The 19,557-nt window shown below is 43.0% G+C and overlaps 1 pseudogene; it reads left to right on the forward strand.

Moving 5' to 3' along the window:
• Window positions 1–19,557, forward strand: part of LOC111154006 — a 67,603-nt pseudogene that overhangs the window by 16,767 nt on the left and 31,279 nt on the right.

A 19,557-nucleotide genomic window follows, 5' to 3' on the forward strand; every position in this document is an offset into this window, starting at 1 on the left:
GATCATTTTTTAAGACAGTACTATGAATGGCGATCTGTAAGGGTATGGCTGAAAAGAGTCTAATTTAAAGAAACTGTGATCCTCCCTTCCTTTGAACCCACCAATTGTTCCGTAGGTTTGTAATTCCACTTGTTCCTAATTCCACTAATATTTGTTAAGCCCTTATTCTAAGTCCCTGGGCTGAGTAAGAGGGAATAAATCCAGCCCCATGGAAACCAGTTTACCTAGGAAGGTAGGCCACTGGAATTACGGGAGAGAGCCGTGTGTGGGTTGATGGCGTGTTTGAGTGTTGAAGAAGGGAGTGGGATAAATAAGTCTCAGTTCCTCTGATCGTGGGCACGATATCACCAGCTTCCCCGTTCTTCAGTTATTTTCCCCCAAACTAGGCCAGGTATGCAGTGTCACCCCCGTATAATAGAGGAGGAAATAGAAGCTCCAAGAACTGAGTCATTTGCCAAGTTGGTTGCAGTGCGAAGACGATAGCCCGGGCAATACAGCTAGGATTTGGAAATCCAAGTATTGAACCTAGCACTGGATCTGAACAACTCTCAGGTTCTAGCCTATTCCGTCGACACAGAAAAGGAGCTGTCACGGAGGTAGAGAATTCTGTATAGGGAGCCATTTGAAAAGTTAATACTGTAAAGTGATTAAAAAATTCGTGTGTGTGTTTCATTTTCTTAAAGGGGAACACATGTAAAGATAATTTACCAGCTAACTGCTCATCTTCCCTTGCCGTTCAGATTATATACATAACAGGGTGTTGGGGGGGCTTGAAATGATGGGGTTTAATTATTTTAGTGGGACAGGCAACCCCTTCTTCCGCCTGCGGCATCTCCGTTAGGATGCTTTCTGCTTGCTGAAATGCTTTGGCATTGTCTCTCGCCTGATATGTACACAAATGGATCTTCCACACCTCCCTTTTCCCCAGTGGAGCGCACAAACAGCAAGCAGACAGACACTATCTGAGAGTCGGCAACTCAGGCCCCATAATATTGTGGCAGAAAGTAGAAAATAAAGCAGCCAGTGCTGGGTGCAGGATAATAGCATAATAGGATAAGTGTGAGAGAGTCAGGAGGCGGTAATGGCCCTGGAGATGTAGAAATTCTGGGAAAGTAGGGCGGTATGAAAGCGGAGACGCCATCTGTGGGATTCAGGCAGTTGTGAGAGACTCTGAATGGCACAATATGGAGATCTGTTACACAACACACCAAATAGTAGTAAAGGAATCATCTGGCCTTACAGTTGTCAGACATCCTTTGTTTGAAATGCCACCTTCCTGGCCACCAGCACCAGGGTACCCAAGGATAAATGGCAAGAGTATGAACTGCCTCTTCCTCCAGCCAATTTAAGTTGCAGACGGTGAGAATCCCAAAAGTCAATGCCTCCTTTCTTCCTTAGATGGACTCTGCACTCAACCAGCAGGGGGCGCCACTCATGCCCTCACCCCATCTCCTTCAAAGACATTAAAGAGGTAGTCAGAAAGGACTGAGAAAGAAACTCCGCTTTCCCGAATGAGTGTCTGTTGTGCCAGGTGTGATGATCGGCTTTTCATGTAGGTCATCTCATTTGTTCCTCATCTTACCTCTTTGAGGTTGGTGGCATCATTCTGATTTTAAAGATGAAGACACTGAGCCTCAGAGAAGGAAAATGACTTCCTCCACTTTTCCTGGTTGGGGAGCTAGGATTCTCATTTGGGTGTGGATGACTCCTAAGCTCCTGCCCTTTCCTCTCCACCCTGTGTATCCAGAGGTGGACCCATCCACGAGCACATTACGTCAGCTCATCTGAGATCCTTTCCCAAATAGATGTTATCCATAAAAGTTTATTTTGACGTGAAATGCTTCTCTTTAAGTCTCTGGAAATCTGGAATCGACCAACCGACCAACTCATCAACTAATCAACTTTCAAGTAATCAGAATGATTTTTCTCTATGTCCGTTTTAGGGGAGACAGACAGAGGAGAGGTAAACCACTTAGTTAAGGAGTTTTGACAAAGCATTAACTTCTGGAGTTTACATTGATCTTGGTACAATTTCTCAGCTCAGTACTCTGTACCTTCTACTCCATGGAACTGTGACTGCTCAAGGTTACAATGATGACCCAGAGGTGTGGCAAGGATCTTAATCATTAAAGAGGCCAAGAAGAGCATAGAAGAAAGACTACTGATTATGAATGTCATGAGAATATAGGTGTGCGTCCCTGTGCAATCACCTAGGGCCTGGCCCTGGGCAAACCGATCACTGTAACTTCATTTCCATCAGCTAGAAGGTAGGTGTGTGGTACCTCAAAAGATGGTTGTGAGAAATCAGTAAGCTAGGGTGTGGGCAAATCACCTAGCACAGGGAGCTACGCGTTGGCCCTGCTGAGTCAATCCTAGTTTCCTTTCTGAGGCGGAAGAGTAATTTTTAACCACAGGTAGAACAAAATGGATATCAGTCATTTTGAAATTCTTCCATTTTTACCATTAGCACTGCATCTGTGAAATGGGTCAAGAGGGTTGGGGAGCCACAGAGAATTTGTGTCCCCAGAAGGACCCTGACAGCATGCTCCCAATGTAGAATTTAAGTCCTGGCCATGGACTCTGCCTTTTACATTATTTTTGCTTCTATTGGTGTAGGTTCTCAAAACAATGTGTCATATATTTAACAACAACAATAATAACAAAACTGTGGAGGTGTGAGTAACCCACAGTGGAATTTGCCAGTTTATCCCCTTGATTCAAGAACTCAACTTTCCCCCAGCAGACTTCCCCAAGAGGAGTACATGGCAGGATCCTATGCAGCAATGCCCATGCCCTCTGCCTTTCCCTGTGATCCATTGCATGATGCCTCCAGCCTCCACCCAGACAGCTGGATGGCCTTTAGAAATACATGTCCTTGTTTCTGTGCATCAAGATGGGTCAAGTGCACACCAGCGACCCCGATGTGATGAAGACCGCTAGAAAGAGAACGGCCTAGAGAAACATATTTAGTTGCAGTTTGAAGTGAGCCCTGTACAGAGCTGTGTGGCATGGAGTTAAGGCCACTGTCTGACTCTGTAGCGAGTCAGCCTCGGTGTGAGTCCTGGAGTTTCCATGGACAATCCTGGTTTGTTCGGAATGTGGCTTCACAGCTCCAAGCTTTAGTTTCCTTAGTAGTAAATGGACCTGGCTTGTGTAATAAGTTCTCAGTAAGTTTAAGTCATTGAATACAATTTGCTTTCTGCTTATTCTGCTGCTCATAACTTCATTTAGCTATCTCCCAACCTCTTCTGAGACTGAAGTGTACTTTATTTTCATCATTCTCAAAATAGTTCATGCTCTCAGTGTTTTCTCCTTGAATCGGCCAGATGGACGCTGAACTATTTGGGGTTTCTTAGTGGCAGACAACACAAGAGCTGGAAGACCACCCCTGGCTCCTGCTGTTTCTCTCTCCCCCTCTCACCCCTCCCGCAGAGAGAGGGGGTGTCACGAGGGCAACGCCAGTATGGGAGCTCTAGGGCTTCCGTCGGCAGACCTGAGCATGGAGAGCATTTTATTTGAACTTGCAATGATTTGTTTCTCACTACAGACATTACTCTTTAGCATTATTGATCTCCTCTGTCTACTGAGCCCTGTCAGACGTCTTTGACCCTGGTTTGCACCAGGAGCAGTCAGGGGGCTGCCTGAGACTGTCTGGCATTGTGATTCAGCTCAATTCCTCTTCATGTTTGCCTATGCCGTGTTCTGCCTTGAAATGGTTTTGCCTTGCGCCACTGCAGGTGGGGTCCAGAGTCCGCCTCTGTTCTGTCCCGCTTCTCAATACAATAAAGACTTCCTATCCATTGGAATCTCTTCCCTGCCTGGCTCCTGCTGTCCCAGGGAGGGAAGGACTCTCGAAGCTTGCATCTCTTCTCCAAGAAGTTGGCCAGTATAGTTTCAGAATGAAACTAGGAGGGGCGGGAGAAGACACTAGTGAATCCGCACATAGAATTAGAAACGATAGGGTGAGAGAAGGGGAGTCTAGACTAAAAGTCGGGATGCCATCCTTTTTCTTTGTTTCTTCTTAGAGTTGAAAGTTTTCCTGAATTACTTGCTAGGGTGTTAAGGAGAAATGATGTCAGGGGAATTTTTTCTTTACCTTTACTACTCAAAGAACAGCCAGCGATATCAGTCCCCCCAAAGCCTTCTTTCCCATCAAACATCTCTACTCTGACTTGCCATATTTCATGAGGTCAAACCCATTTCTTTTCTCTTTTAATTTGGATCCAAGCCACCTGCCCTTTGTGCCGTCTCACGATTATTGCTTCCAGACACTTAGAAGCCCTAAGGTCACTCAGAGAGAAGAGTAATATCCCTGGGGGAGGTAGACTAGCCCTGCTTGAAACATTTAATTTTCATAAGAGAGTGATGATAACTTGAATAAGGAGCAAGTATATTGCAGAGAATTAGGCTCCTGGTCCACAGAGAAGGGATCAATAAAGGCTGTGTGTGCATGGTGAAGTAAATCAAAGAGTTGGGGTAATTACTTAAGAAATTTGCTCCAAAACCTCTGCTCAATTTGGGGGGGCTTAATTTGATTGCTTACTTTAAATGTATTGTCCATTCAATTCATCAACTCAATCAGAGTCTACTTGCCTCGGCCTGATGTGTGCGTGTGTGTGTGTGTGTTTCCAGAAGGGTGGGGATAGAGTGGTGGTCTTCTACCAATCATCTCATCTTTATTCCAAAATCCATTTCATTGCAGAACTGGCAATATTATCAAAATTGTGAACAAATCAGTGTGTTACACTATGGTTCCTAGAAGGAGAAAGACAGATAGTTGGCTACCACAGCATAACCCTTAGTAGAGTTTTCCCTGTATGATATCATCATTTTATGTTTCTGCTGGCATGGCTAACACCAAGCAGCCCAGTACATCACGTGCCCTCTGTTGCTTTAACTTGTTGCCATGGCAACCTCAACATTCTCCCACAGTAACAAAATTTAAATATGTATCTATGAATTTGAAGAAACATAAAACCTTCCTAGCATCAGTCTTTTTCATATAGCACTCTGAGATGATTTCCATAATAACAATTACTGGGTATAATTTCATGAGATGCAATCCATAGTTAATCTTTTCCTTGAAAAGCACAAAATAATCAGGCTCTTTCATAGGCAAATGGGTGATTTAGTTATTTAGTTATTTGCCATCCCTTGAATGGATGTATATGCCACCGTGTTAGGCTTGTGTATTGGTTAGGGCAAGCTCTGGTAACAAATAGACCCTAAAACGTATACATTAAAAAAAAATAGAAATATATTTCTCCCTCTTGCACTAGTCCAATACTTGGTTTCTAGTCCACAGTAGCTTTCTTCCATGCAATGATTCCCTCATCAAGCTGGCAACATCTTGCCTCATCAAGGTTTCCACGTAGCTGGTGGCAGGCAGAAGAGAGTGTGGATGTATGGTATGTTACAAAAACCTCAAGGTGAAGTACATCACTTCTGCTTATATTCCACTGACTAAACCTGGTCCAGTGGCCACACCCAGATAGAAATGAAGCTGGAAAAAGTAGTTCCTGGCTTGGCAGGAACTTCTCAGCAGCAACTCTGTGTTAGAGAGGAAGAATCATGAGTGTTAGTAGATAGCTAGCTAGCTCTGCCACTCTGTAGGTAAATAGGAGAGGAGGACATGCTTCAGACATATAAGGGTTTCAGGGTTTTGGGGGAGAAAGTCATGTAACCAGTAAGTGCAGTGGTGAAGGGGTGAGCCCAGTGACATGGGAGTGACTACTTCTTGGCACAATTGGGAAGGTTGATGGCATTGCCTTTATGGTAGCTGTACCTTGAACTGATAAGAGGAGAACCATCTTCTAGTAATTTTCAAATAACAGACTTGATTAAAAGCATGTGTGTTGGAGTGGGAGGCTGGAGGAGATGGGAATGAAGAGGAATAATTAGATAATGTCATTGTCCCAGCTGGTTCTTAAGTGATAAGCCTGTATTTGTCCCTCACCCTCCACTTGCCTTATCACGAGTGGGTGACCTTGATGAGACATTTTCAGCACAGTATCTTTGGTTCCTTTTAATCTCCTGTCAGTTGCTATCGCTGTCAGCATGACCCAGCTCCAGTGAAAAATTCAGCATTCATTTCAGCCTTCCCAGGAATGCTAAATTATGACAAAATGTCAGGATGGGAGAAAACCATAAACACTGTGGACACCTTACTTAATAGGGTAATTGAAGGACACTTAGATGTCTTCCTTCAACTTTGCAAGGACTAGGAAGACCTGTATTTTGACCTTCTGGATCTTTCTATAGTCTGAGTTGCTATAATGTCACCTGAGCACTGTCTTTCTCTAGTGCTGATCTCTAGCTGATCGCTGTTACATTCTAACGAGATGAATTGCAATGGACATTTTCTTGCCTGGAGGAGGAATGACCTCCAGTTGCCGGTTTACCAAAAGGCACAAGACTCCAGACATAGCTTTCACTGGTGAGTGGGGGTGATTGTTGGGTTTGTAGTTATAATGTTCTTTGGGGACTGTTCATGAAATAGATACCAAAATGAAATGGTCTCCATGAAAATGTTCTGAAAAGTTACAATGACTTCAAGGTACAGAGTAATTGTTACCCACATTTCAAATGGAGAATTTCCCTAGTGACGTTTATGTAAAGCACTTCAACCAATCTCTCTTACCTTAGGAAAAGCAGAAGTTGGGTTTGGGTGAAACATTTTTAGTGATTCTATGGGATGCTGGTCAACCACAGTGAGCATGGCAACAGATTGACGTGGATTAAAAGAAAATGACATCATCCTGAGGTATTTGGAGTTTAGTTTAGGAGGCAACCAATAAACACAAAATAACTGATAAAATATGAATGCAAATATAGAAATAGGCATAGAAATTGAGGTAGGTATTCAGATAAATTGGATCAAAACCCCTTACCTATGAGTTATTGTATATTTTTATATATTTTGTCATGTAACAGATTAGTTTTTTCTTTTTGAAAGATTTTTAAAGAATGGAATTGCATAATTTTATTTGGTTTTCAGCTCATGGCCCTTTGCTTCTTCTTTACTCCAAAATAGTCACTTGACAGCCTGAGCCTTTGTTTGCATAAATCCCTAAGTGGATAGCTGAAATGAGGTCCCACATAGTACATTTTTCTACGTCTTAGATACTAAGGGTATGCACTGAGGGTTTGTTCTTTTTATTACGATTTCTTGTGATATACCTCACATTTGATTAATTGCGTGGTAGGAGCTTTAATCATGATATGACCCTTCTGCCCTCCTGCCCCATTTCCTTTAAGCTCTCACCTTCCTTGAGATTCTAGACCTCAAAAAAAAAAAAAAAAAAAAGACCAAATCTCTCCCTGACTCTTTCAATTTATATCTGTTACACTAATGGCATACTGGTTGAGCAATATAATCTTTTTACTGAGGCTTTATTTTCTGTTTTGATTGTTGATGGGATAGATGGCCTCAAATTTCCAAGGTATCATGGGCTCTAAAATTACTTACCTCAACTCTGCCCAGAAAAGATTGCAAGCCAAGATTCCATTAGCTATTTCATTGGATGAACTGGGGCCTGGGGAGTACTTGGGTAAGTACAGGGTACTTGGAATAGGCTTTCGGGGCTCAGATAGCACAGGTGACCACTGCAAGGTGTGTGGGTCAGTGAGCACAGCTGACATTGTTTTAGGAGCTTCTGCATGTCCTCAACAGGAGGGCTCCCCAGGAGGGATGGAATGTTCCAGTGATGTCCACCTCATAGAATAATCTTGTAATTTTCCTGTGAGGTCAATGAATTTTACAATTTCACAGTTGCAGGTGATATGAGAAGTCATTTAGCCTGACTTTCCGACAGTTGAAAGGCTTCCCCATATGGTATCCTTGAATAAGGGCCATTCAGCCTCTGTGTGGACCCTGAAGTCATGTCAGTAAGAACAGGCTGTCATTTTATCTCTCTCCCAACTAATTACAAGTTTCAGGAAGAGCTTTGAGTGGCTAATGTTCAGATCAACTGGCTAATGTGGATACCAACCAGAGTTTTAATTATAGCTGTGGCAGATTTTCTACATTTAGCTCTGACGAGGATCTACAGACTGTTAACTGCTTGGATAGTAAGAAAGCAGCCTGCAGTATCGGAAAAGAAAACCTCCTTCACTATCACAAATGTGACCAATTCAAGGCCTTTCTCAAGCGGGAAGTGCCCCTATTCTGGAAATGTTTGAATGTGGTTTGATAACCAGTCTGGAAAAGAATTGGGACCACTGACAGACGCAGATACCTTGTCATCAATTCTTAGTCTTATCCCTGTTTTTTGTGTCCTATTCTTTTCTTCCCTTCTAATGCCCATTCGTCATTTACTCTGATCTGATCTCCTCTATATAATCACCTTTTGATTAACTGTGACAATTAATAATTCTAGACTATCTTTACCCATTATTATCACACATATGCTAATATGAAATATGTGTATCTGGGGTGCAAATCCATTATGAATTTACCTTCCACAAAATCAGTTTTGGGGGGAGGGGGTATGTGTGTGTGTGCAAGTGTGTACGAACATGCGTGCCTTTGTGTGGATATGAATTACATAGAGTATTAATTAAATACCCACATTTTAGAATTATCATCTCACTAAACTTTTCCATAGCAATGTTCTTCTACATTTAGGACCAGCCACCTAGAATACATTATGCCTTATATGTTTATGGCCTTAGAAATAAGTATAAAATACACCAATCATGAAGTTGTTGTTTTTAAAAGTCCCAGAACATCAACTCAACTTCTTATTCCATGTCACATTGTTTTTTGGAGCTCACCTGGACTGGGCTGTGTCTCATCTTGTGCCAGTCAGCTGGTGGCTGCTTTCAGGGCTCACTCAGGTATCTGTTTATCAGGATAGCACTTGGAAAATGGCAGTGATAAATTATCATGTACTTCCTGGGAGAGCAAGTGTATTTCCAGGGGTTGAGCACATTGAGTGGCCTGTTGATGCTCTCTAAAGGCAGAAGTCGGGAGCCACAAGGCAGGACAATAGAAAAGGCTGAAAGTTAAATAGGGGGCAGATTGGGCCTGAGCTGGGAGGTGCTGAGTCACAGGACCTTGCTCCCTTGTGCTTTCTAACAAATAGGATTTCACAGCAGTTCATGAACTTGGTGAACACATAACCTTGGACCCTAGTGGTGCAGGCCCTTTGAGAGGGCTCCGGCTCCTCCATGGCTGCTTGTGTCAGGGTGAAATGTGGTGGAAATCCTAGAAGAAAGCTCCTTCATTGTCCCTGAGACAGATTTTTGTCATCTTTCTCCCTCAGAGGCATTTTCTGTAATTATCAGCTTTGCCACTTAAAAAGCCCTTTACTGGCATTCACTAATGAAGCTCACAGTTCCATGGATTGTGCTCCCCATTTTTCAGAGCTTGGGTTATTAGATGCAGAGAGGTTAGGGTAATTGCCCAAGAGCAGACTGTTTCGATCTGAAATGAACCTAGACATTTAAGATGCTGGTTCTAAAATGTTATTCCCTTTCTGGGTCTGAATTGCAATTCCTTTATGTATGGCTTATGGAGTAATTTATTTATTCATTCAACACACATTTACTGCATATCATTTTGTACTAGTGTGATGGCAGAGAAATTAATATATAATGTATGATGTAGTCTCCACCATCGAGGACTTCAGACTGAAAGACAAGAGCAATGGGAGCAAAAATAATTATAACGGGCATGACTGATGTAGTAAGAGAAAAATAAATGAACAGGTGTGGGTGACACAGCCTTGACTCTGCCTTGGCACTTAGGAGGCCAGAGGAGGTGGTTAGAGCCCTGAAGGGTTAGTAGGAGTTTGTCAGGCTGCCAGAAAGGGGAAATGGCATCTCCATAATGGGCTGTCCAGCCAATGTCCAATGACATCCACGCTTCTCTTCCTAGAACTTTCCTTGCTGAAAAGGTCAGAAGCGGCTGATGTGAGTTGCCTCATTGCCCTCCATATCCAAATGTCTCCGTATCTCCATCTGTCTCCTCTTCCTTCTTGAGTCAGAGGCAGAAGGGTAATTCTTCTTTGCCAAGGCTGGAGTTCCCACTGGAGCCACCCCACACAAGCTGTCCATATTCTTTGCTCAGTCGTAAATTGTCCACACCTGTCTCTTGCATCGTCACTCTTTCTGCACGTGTAAGTTCCATTGGATAACAAGCAAAGGACCCTTGTCTGGGAGGGGAAGGATCCTTTGAACTGACATTTCTCTCTTGCCTTCCTTTTGTTACTAATCTTTTCAAAAGTTAAGTCTACAGGGGCGCCTGGGTGGCTCAGTGGGTTGGGGCCTCTGCCTTCGGCTCGGGTCATGGTCCTGGGGTCCTGGGATCGGGCCCCGCATCGGGCTCTCTGCTCGGCTGGGAGCCTGCCTCTCCCTCTCTCTGTGCCTGCCTCTCTGCCTACTTGTGATTTCTGTCTGTGAAATAAATAAATAAATAAAATCTTAAAAAAAAAAAAAGTTAAGTCTACAGTGATTAGAGTCACTTTCTTACCAACCCTCGTCATTTGGCTTTACCCTCCGCCCTCCATGGGATCTCTCTCCCTTAACTGCATTCCTCACTGTGCCGCATCCTGTTTGTTCTCAAGGCTCCTCCACTTTGCCATCACTGCAATATTTGACATGACTAGCCAGTACTTCCCTGCTTTCTTTAAAATTCTTTCCTCTGGCTTTCATGACACAGCATGCTACTGCTTCTCTTTCCTGTTCTCTTTCCTTGATTTTCCCATCTGGATTTGATAACTCTCACAAGCTCTTCTTTTGGTACTTTTATGATTTTTATTTCTCCTGAGTCTTATCATATGTCAGCTTGCCTTATAAACATTCTTTTCAAGAACTATATCTGATTCATTATGACAAGAAGCAGCATTGCTGAGCAGTTGGGAGTGCAGCCTGAACCAAACAGCCTGGGTTTGAATCCTGGCTTTGCTGTGTGGCCTTGGGTAAATTTCTTAACCTCTCTGTGCTCAAGTTTTCTTACCCATAAACTGGGGATAATGATATTTTTCTTATAGTGTCATTGTGAGAATCCAGTAAGTCAAAACATATGAAGTGTTTAGAATAGTGACTGGTTCATAGTAAAGAGTCTAAAAGTGTTAATTAACTGTATTTGCCTCTACCATGGTACTGAGCTCAAGAACAGTATTAATATTGCTTATATGCGTTTATTTAAAAGGTAAACCATTATAAGTAATACTTATTTTGTAACTTCATTATTATTATTACTATTATTATTGAGAGCTTATGGTTGGCAGACTTTGACCTAAGCACTTTCTTGTTTTATCTCAAGTTCTCTCACAACCAGTGCAGAAATGATCTCCATTATGATCTCCATTTTGCAGATGAGGTGACCCAGTCTCTGAGAAGTTAAGTGGCTTGCCCAAGTTCAAACAGTGTGTTGTGGAACTGACCTGACTCCAGAGTGATGGTTCTTTTTTTTTTTTTTTTTTAAATAGGCTTCATGTCGAGTGTGGAGCCCAATGCTGGGCTTGAACTCATGACCCTAAGGTCAAGACCTGAACTGAAATCAAGAGTCAGAGGCTCAGTATTTGTATTTGACTGAGCCACTCTGGCACCCCCAGGGTGATGGCTCTTAACTACTGAGATCTTTGTAGGTGTTCTGTGGTGCCAACTGACTAACGTATTCAGGAATGTTCCCCAGCTTCCGGCCAATGGTCCACAGCCACGACAAACTTAGCTCTCTGACGAGGCAGTGTGTGAAAAGTTAGCAAGTTTTAGAGTGGTAAAGCCAACGTTGGGATTGTGTTGCTACCCACTCCCCTAGCTTATCTAATTATTTTTCTTATGCCTCTTTGGATTCACGATCACATTTTAAGTATCTGTAAGATGGGGGATCCTATCTTTTACTTATTTTATGTGTCCTCTGCAGTGTCTGAGGGAGCTCTGTGTTCACGCAATCCTTACTGATACACACAACAGGCAGGAAGAAAGTTGGACAGAGCCAGATTCAGTGAGCAGGACCTTGGTCACATGACCCCTCACTCTCATCCTTACTGGGCACCTCCCCTGAGAAGACATCTAGGACCCCACTCCCTTCCCTCACCCTACTTCTTTCTACCTTCACATCAGAACTAGGTACCCCTGGTCCTCACCTTCTCTCCCAGGGTTCTCTGTGTACCACTCCTTCAAATGACATAGTACAGCCCTCTTTAGTTTAGACCACTTACTCCTACTCCTACTACAGGTCAGGGACCTACTCAATCCTTTTTATATTCTTTGCACCTCACAATGCTTGGCATGTAGAAGATTCTCAATAAATACTAATCCAATAAGTGAATGAAGGAGGCTTTTTAATAAGTTTTCTGGCTCTCCCTAAGACTTTGCAGATGGTAGGATCGCTTGGTTCCTTGAGGTCTTCACACAGGAGAGGGGAAGGATTTAGCTGCTCTGTGCATGTATTTTCTACGTATGGATGGCGCGGAGTGTGTGGTCAGGCTTTCTCTAGTCGCCTGAGTGGGTTGTGTCTGTCAGCTCTGCTTGCCCTCTCTCTTTGGCTAATGCAGAAGCACCCAGCCCCATCTCCACCTTCACCCAGCTGAGGCAGCAAGGATGCCAATTCTCCAGACCCTTGGCCATACCCGTTGGCTGAGCTGTTTTTAGAAACGAACTCCCACTCCCAAGCCTCCTGTTTCCCCCAGTGAGTCCTGCAAGTGTTCTGTATCTCCATGGAACTTTCAAATCAAGAAATATTGTCAATTTTCCTGTGTGCCAGTTCCAGTTATCATAATTATTTTTGACGTGTTTGCTTTCATAAAGCCTTTCCCTTACTGAAGCCCTGTCATACACTTTTCTTCATTTGGATGAAGCAACAGAGGGAGTTCAGTAATAATGTTGGCAATGTGAAATGAATGATCAGTGATATTGCTGAGTGTCTGGTACCAGAATCAATAGTTTACATATTATTTCATTTAATTCCTAAGCGGTGGCTAAGAGTTCTCTAGAGTTTGGGCTGATTGGATTTGAATCCTGGCTTCACTCACCAGCTGTATGAATCTGGATAACTTACTTCAGGCCTCTATGCCTGTGTCCTTGTAAGAAAGAGGGGCATTCAGTAGGAAATGTTCCATAGACCTGTTGGAGGTAGGAGATGTTAATGCGTGTCGAGTACTAAGCACAGTGTTTGGCACATGGCGAGGTTGCAGTAAATATGATTACCGATCCTCATAGTCAGCCTGTTACCAACTGTATTTTGACAGATGAGTAGAGGGGTGCTTGAAGACCAGATTCAGGCTCCACGTGGTTGATCACCGTGCATCCCACCTCTTGGGTATTGGCAGTCATTCATTCTTACTAGATCAGACTTGACGACTTGGGTCACTTGGTCTTAAAAAGTAATGAAAGCTTCCGGCTTGTTATTTGATAATTTTGAATTCTCTTTTCCCAGGTGGTATGTGCCAAGCCCTCTGATCTTTATCCCTCGTCCCTACCCCCCACCAGACTAGAGGAACAAACTTCTAAGTTTGCAAGGGCAGCACAGTCTCCAGGTACGGCTGAGCGGTCACATCCCAGCCGCCGACCTTCCCACCAGCTGTCACACCCTCTACCTACTGCCAAGTGGCCCTGGAAGAATCATCCAAGTGATTTCCTGCCCCGGGAAACATCAAAGCCTTCCCTCTCCCTCTCCCCATTCTTTCTAGTGAATGCGCCGCTGGTTGGTATAAATGGAGGCAAGTCCTCAGTAGCCTCAACAACTCTGGGGGAGCTCATGGGAGGGGGGCTCAGTGGCCAGGGCAGGGAGGTGAAGGCCCATGCAATGTCCGGGGATGTGGCCAGACACTGAGGTCCCCAGAAACACCCGTGAAAAGACTAGCAGGTTGGGTGCGGCGTCATATACTCGCCACCCTGCGTGGGTTTCAACGGGAAGCCTGCTGCCTTGAGTTATTATTTCTGTATTGTGTAATAATCAGGCCACTGTTTTGAGATCATGTCAGAGATAACAAAGCATCAGAAGCCTCTTCTGTTGCTGAAGAACCAATCAACCTAAACTAATACCTTAATGACCACTTTTCCCAACGAGAAAACAAATTCAGGCAAAAAAAAAAAAAAAAAAAGCAAGCAGGGCTCTGAGAAGGACCTTGTCTGGTCAATGAAAAGAAGAAAGAGACGTCTGCAGCCATGGCAATGGAGTAGGGATTACTTTGATCTGGAAAATAGGTTGCTTTTTTTTTTTTTTCCTCCAGTGCTTTTTCTCAGGCAGCCAAGAGATGCTATTGAGCTTGATGAGTGAGCCCTTTCAGAATGAAGGGGCACCTCAGAGGAGAATTGAATGACTGCTTTCATGGACAGCTACTTTAATAGTCTCATGTTTGAAAAATATGCAATTAAAGGAAGTACTATTACAAATAGCCCCTATTTGTGGCTCTAAAAATACTATCGATTAACTGAAAAAATGAGAGAGAGGTGTGCAAGATTATTATGTGAAGTGTAAACTGCAGATCGTAGGAGGGAAACACACGCATACACAGACACACGACCTATATACAATACCCGAGGAGATGTGGGGAGGGGGGCGCGCATGTCATGAATCCTAAGCTCTTTATTCCTTTCTCTATAAAAAATGACTTGCGGAGAAAAGTCCTGCCCGCCAGAGTTTTTAATCACTTTCTTCATGTCAGTACTGTTTATAAGAACGAGTGTTATTGGTTAAGATTCAATTTCTTCTAAAGTTAATCTGCGGTAGTTGGGGGTCTTCATGTGTGAGAATGATGCTTTTTAGTGAATGCTCTTTGGGCATTTTAAGTGAAACAATGGAGATCCTGGCAGTTTGATCTTGCATTTTCCACGGATATGACCCCTACCTTGTAGCCCCCTGCCAACTCTCTTTCCATTCCGCCACCTGCCTGCCCGCGACGTCCTCGCTCCTCTCAGATCTTGCCCTGTGTTAATTGGGACATATTCAGCAATGTGTGGCTTTAGTGGAGGATAAAGGAAGACTTTGTCCCTCCCCAAAGAGACGGAAACATCTCTGGCTATTCTTTTAAGAGATTTCCAAAATCTCTGTCCAGGTAACCTGCCTCGTTGTCATGGCAACGGCAGGATGGCTCCTGTCTCTTTCTCTTTTTTCTTTGCCTTCACGGATTTATTTAACACTTTTATAACTGACATATAACTGATAGATAACTGCTTTTTAAAAATATTTCTGCACACCGGTAGAAAATGAGAAGGCGAAGGTATCTGAAAGCTTTGTTTGTCCCAGGTCGTGCACAGATTTGCAGATGCAGATGAGATGAGCCCTTTCAATGTTTAGGCTCCAGCTTGATCAGGATTTATGATGAGCTAGGCATTCTGCTATGTCTTTTGTCTATATTTAGTCCTCAAGACCAAGTTTGCACGTAAATGCTGTTACCATGCCCATTTTACAGATGAGAACCTGAGTCATTGAAAAGCTGAGTAATTTGCCCAATGTCACGTAGCTTATTAGTAGCTCATGAAAAGCCGATGCACGGCAGGAAGGACCCTGTGGCCACTGGGGCAGGCAGGCAGGGTGGACACGGTGAGGCACAGTTCCTGGGACCCACAGCTCACCAAAAGCCTCTGGGCAGTGCAGACTCCCCTCAGGGATAGGTTGGCCACCCCAGGACTGAGTTTTTGTGCCATGCCTGAATTGGTTAATGGCTAATGTCCATCTCAGAGCAACCAGAGCCTCACCTGAAACTGTCAGAGCCCTTCAGAGAGCTCCTTCAGCTTCTCTACGTAGGCTGCTTGAGCTCCTCCTGTGTCTTCAGGTGTGCAGGGCCTTCAGCCTGGACCATCCTTCCTCTCCCTCCCCAGTGACTAACCTACCTGAGAGGAAGGCTGGACTCCTGGTTAAAGGTGTGGTCTCTGGACACCAGCCTGCCTGCATTTCAGTCTTCCTTCTCCCACTGACTAGGAACCCTGGACTAATTATTCTCCTTCAGCTCCTCTTTTCTTACCGGTAAAATGGAATAATATTAGCATCTTTTCATAGAGTTATTGAGAGGATTATGTGAGGTGACACATTAAAAGTGCTGGGAGGAGAAGGCACATTCAGTAAGCATTCAGTAATAATTTATTGTAATTATCACACAATCCTTAAAAGTTCAGCCTAAACACCAAACTGGCCAATCTTCTTGTAGCCCCATAGGTTGGGGTGGCTGGTGCCACTCTGGGCTTCGCTAGGACCTGTGCTTCTTTTGCTTCACACAGTTGCTTGTTTGGCCAGGTTCCCAGTCAACGGAAGAGGTTGGTCTTGCTCACCTGGGCCCAGCATGTTGTTTGTGGGTATTTGCCTGGATGGCATCCGGAATAGGAAAGCCAGCCTGGACTTGAGGAGGGCAAATAGAAGGTTTGTTAATGTCTTCAAGTCATTGTTGAAGAGCTGTTCTGTTAACCTAGTACAGTCTTGAGCATGATGGAGACAGAGAGAGAGAGAGAGAGGAGACACATACCACACAATCGGTGCCTTCATGGAAAAGCCAAGCTGTGGAGGACACATCTAAGATGTGATGGACAGATTAATGCAACCAAAGAGAGTGATCAGTATGAAACGGGATTTTGTGAGAGAGACATGTGCCAAAGCCATGGTTTTTGGTAAGCTTGACAGGATCCAGAGGATTCAGTAAATCAGAGGAGACTAATTTAGGAAGTGAGAAGAACGGGAGTAAAAAGCGCGGAAACACCCAGGGAGTGGATGTAGAATGGGGAAGAGGGTTCTGAGTAAAGAATTCACAGCTCTCTAGACGATCATCTAACAGTAGTGACAAGCATGGATTTTTTTTCTCCCCTGTTTTATTGGGAAATAATTGATATGCATCCCTGTATAAATTTAAGGTATACAACAGGATGGTTTGATTTCACTATATTGTGAAGTGAGTACCACAATAGGTTGAGCTAACATTCACCTTCTCATATAGATATGACAAGAAGAAAAGAAGTGAAAAGGAAAAAAATTCTTTGTGATGCAGACTCTTTACTCTCCTACCAACTTCCCTATCTGTCATACAGTAGTGCTGGCTATAGTCATCATGTCATACATCATATCCCTAGAGTCATCTGAATACTAGACATTTGTATCTTTTGACCACCTTCCTCCATGCCTGTCTCTTTCCACCAGCCCTCCGATCTCTTTTTCTGCAAATTTGGTTTTGTTTTTTAGATTCCACGTGTGAGATCATGTAGTATTTGTCTTTGTCTCACGTGTTTCACTTTGCATAATGCCTTCAAGGTCTATCCATGGTGCTGCAAATGGCAGGTTTTCCTTCCTGTTTTAAATAGGTGAATAATATTCCATTGTATGTATATATATCACAGCTTCTGTATCTGTTCCTCCATTGATGGACACTTCAGTTGTTTCCCTGTGTCTGCTGTTGTAAATGATGTTGCTGTGGACATGGCAGGGCTGATATCTTTTCAAGTTAGTGTTTTCATTTCCTTTAGATATATTCCCAGAAGTGGCATCCTCCATACTGCTTTCCATAGTGACTCTACCAATTTACATTCCTACCGGTGGTGCACAAGGGTTCCCTTTTTTCCACATCTGTGCTAGCATTTTGGATCTCGTCTTTTTTGTGATGGTCATGCTTACATGTGTGAGGTAAGCTCACATTGTGGTTTTTGCATTTCCCTAAGGACTAGTGATATTGAGTAGTTTTTCATGTACTTGTTGGCCTTTCATATATCTTCTTTGGAGAAATGTCCATTTAGGTCCTTTGCACAATTTATAATTGAGTTACTCTTATTGTTTCTTGCTGTTTTATTCCTAAGTATTTTACTGTTTTTGGTGCTATTGTAATTGGAATTCATTTCTTTTTCAGAAATTTTGTTGTTATTCTATACAAACACTGCTGATTTTTGTAAGTTAATTTTGTATGGTGAAACTTTACTGAATTCATTGATTAGCTCTAACAGTTTTGGGGTAAGTCTTTAGGATTCTCTATAAAATTATGTTATCTACTACAAACGTAGTGATCTGAAGGAGCACATGCACCCAAATGTTTATAGCAGCAATGTCCACAATAGTCAAACTATGGAAAGAACCTAGATGTCCATCAGCAGAAGAATGGATAAAGAAGATGTGGTATATGTATGCAATGGAATATTATGCAGCCATCAAAAGAAATGAAATCTTGCCATTTGCAACAATGTGGATGGAACTAGAGGGCATTATGCTGAGTGAAATAAGTCAGTCAGAGAAAGAAAATTATCATATGGCCTCCCTGATATGAGGAATTTGAGAGGCAATGTAGGGGGCTTGGGGGGTAGGGAAGGAAAAAATGAAACAAGATGGGATCAGGAGGGAGACAAACCATAAGAGATTATTTTTTTTTAAAGATTTTATTTATTTATTTGACAGAGATCATAAGTAGGCAGAGAGGCAGGCAGAGAGAGAGGAGGGGAAGCAGGCTCCCTGCCAAGCAGAGAGCCCGATGTGGGGCTCGATCCCAGGACCCTGGGATCATGACCTGAGCCGAAGGCAGAGGCTTTAACCCACTGAGCCACCCAGGCACCCCACCATAAGAGATTCTGAAACTCACTAAACAAACTTAGGGTTGCTGGGGGTAGGGGGGTAGGGAGAGGGTGTTGGGGTTATAGACATTGGGGAGGGTATGTGCTATGGTGAGTGCTGTGAAGTGTGTAAGCCTGATGATTCACAGACCTGTACCCCTGGGGCAAATAATACATTATATGTTAATAAAAAAATTATGTCATCTACAAATAGAGGTAATTTTATTTCTTCCTTTCTAATTCTGATACCTTTTATTTTTTTTTCTTCCCTTACTCCTCTAGATAGGACTTCCAGTAATATATTGAATAAGAGTGGTGAGAGTGGGCACACTTGTCTTGTTTCTGATCTTAGAGGAAAAGCTTTCAACCTTTTACTATTGAGGATGATGTTAGCTCCGGGTTTGTCATATATGGCCTTTATTATGTTATGTTGGGGTTGTTCCTTCTTTTTTCTATTTATTATGTTCAATTCACCAACATACAGTACATCATTAGTTTTGATGTAATGTTCAATGATTCATTAGTTGTGTATAATACCCCATGCTCATCACATCATGTGCCCTCCTTAATACCCATCACCCAGTTGTCCTATGCCCCCACCCCCTCCCTTCTGTAACTATCTGCCTAATTTGTTGAGGTTTTTTTTTTAAATCATGAGTGGATGTTGAATTTTGTTGAATGCTTTTCTATCTCTATTGGGAGGACCATATGTTTTTTTTTTTTCATATATACTATTAATGTGATATATTATATTGATTGATCTGTGTGTGTTGAACTGTACTTGCATCCATCATGGTGAGTGACCCTTTTAATGTGCTGCTGAATTCAGTTTGTTGGCATTCTATTTAAAAAATTTGCATCTATATTCATCAGGGATATTGGCTTGTATTTTTCTTTTCTAGTAATGTCCTTTTCTGGCTTTGGTATCAGGATAATGCTGGCCTTCTAAAATGAGTTTGGAAATGTACCCTCTTCTTCAATTTTTTTGGGAAGGGTTTGAAAAGTATTGGGGCTAATTCTTCTGCAGTTGTTTAGAAAAATTCACCAGTGAATCCATCTGGTCCTGGGCTTTTCTTCAGCAGGGGACTTTAG

The sequence above is a fragment of the Enhydra lutris genome, unplaced genomic scaffold (genome assembly GCF_002288905.1).
Source record: "Enhydra lutris kenyoni isolate GAN:26980312 unplaced genomic scaffold, ASM228890v2 scaffoldscaffold34, whole genome shotgun sequence".
In the NCBI taxonomy this organism is placed as follows: domain Eukaryota; kingdom Metazoa; phylum Chordata; class Mammalia; order Carnivora; family Mustelidae; genus Enhydra; species Enhydra lutris.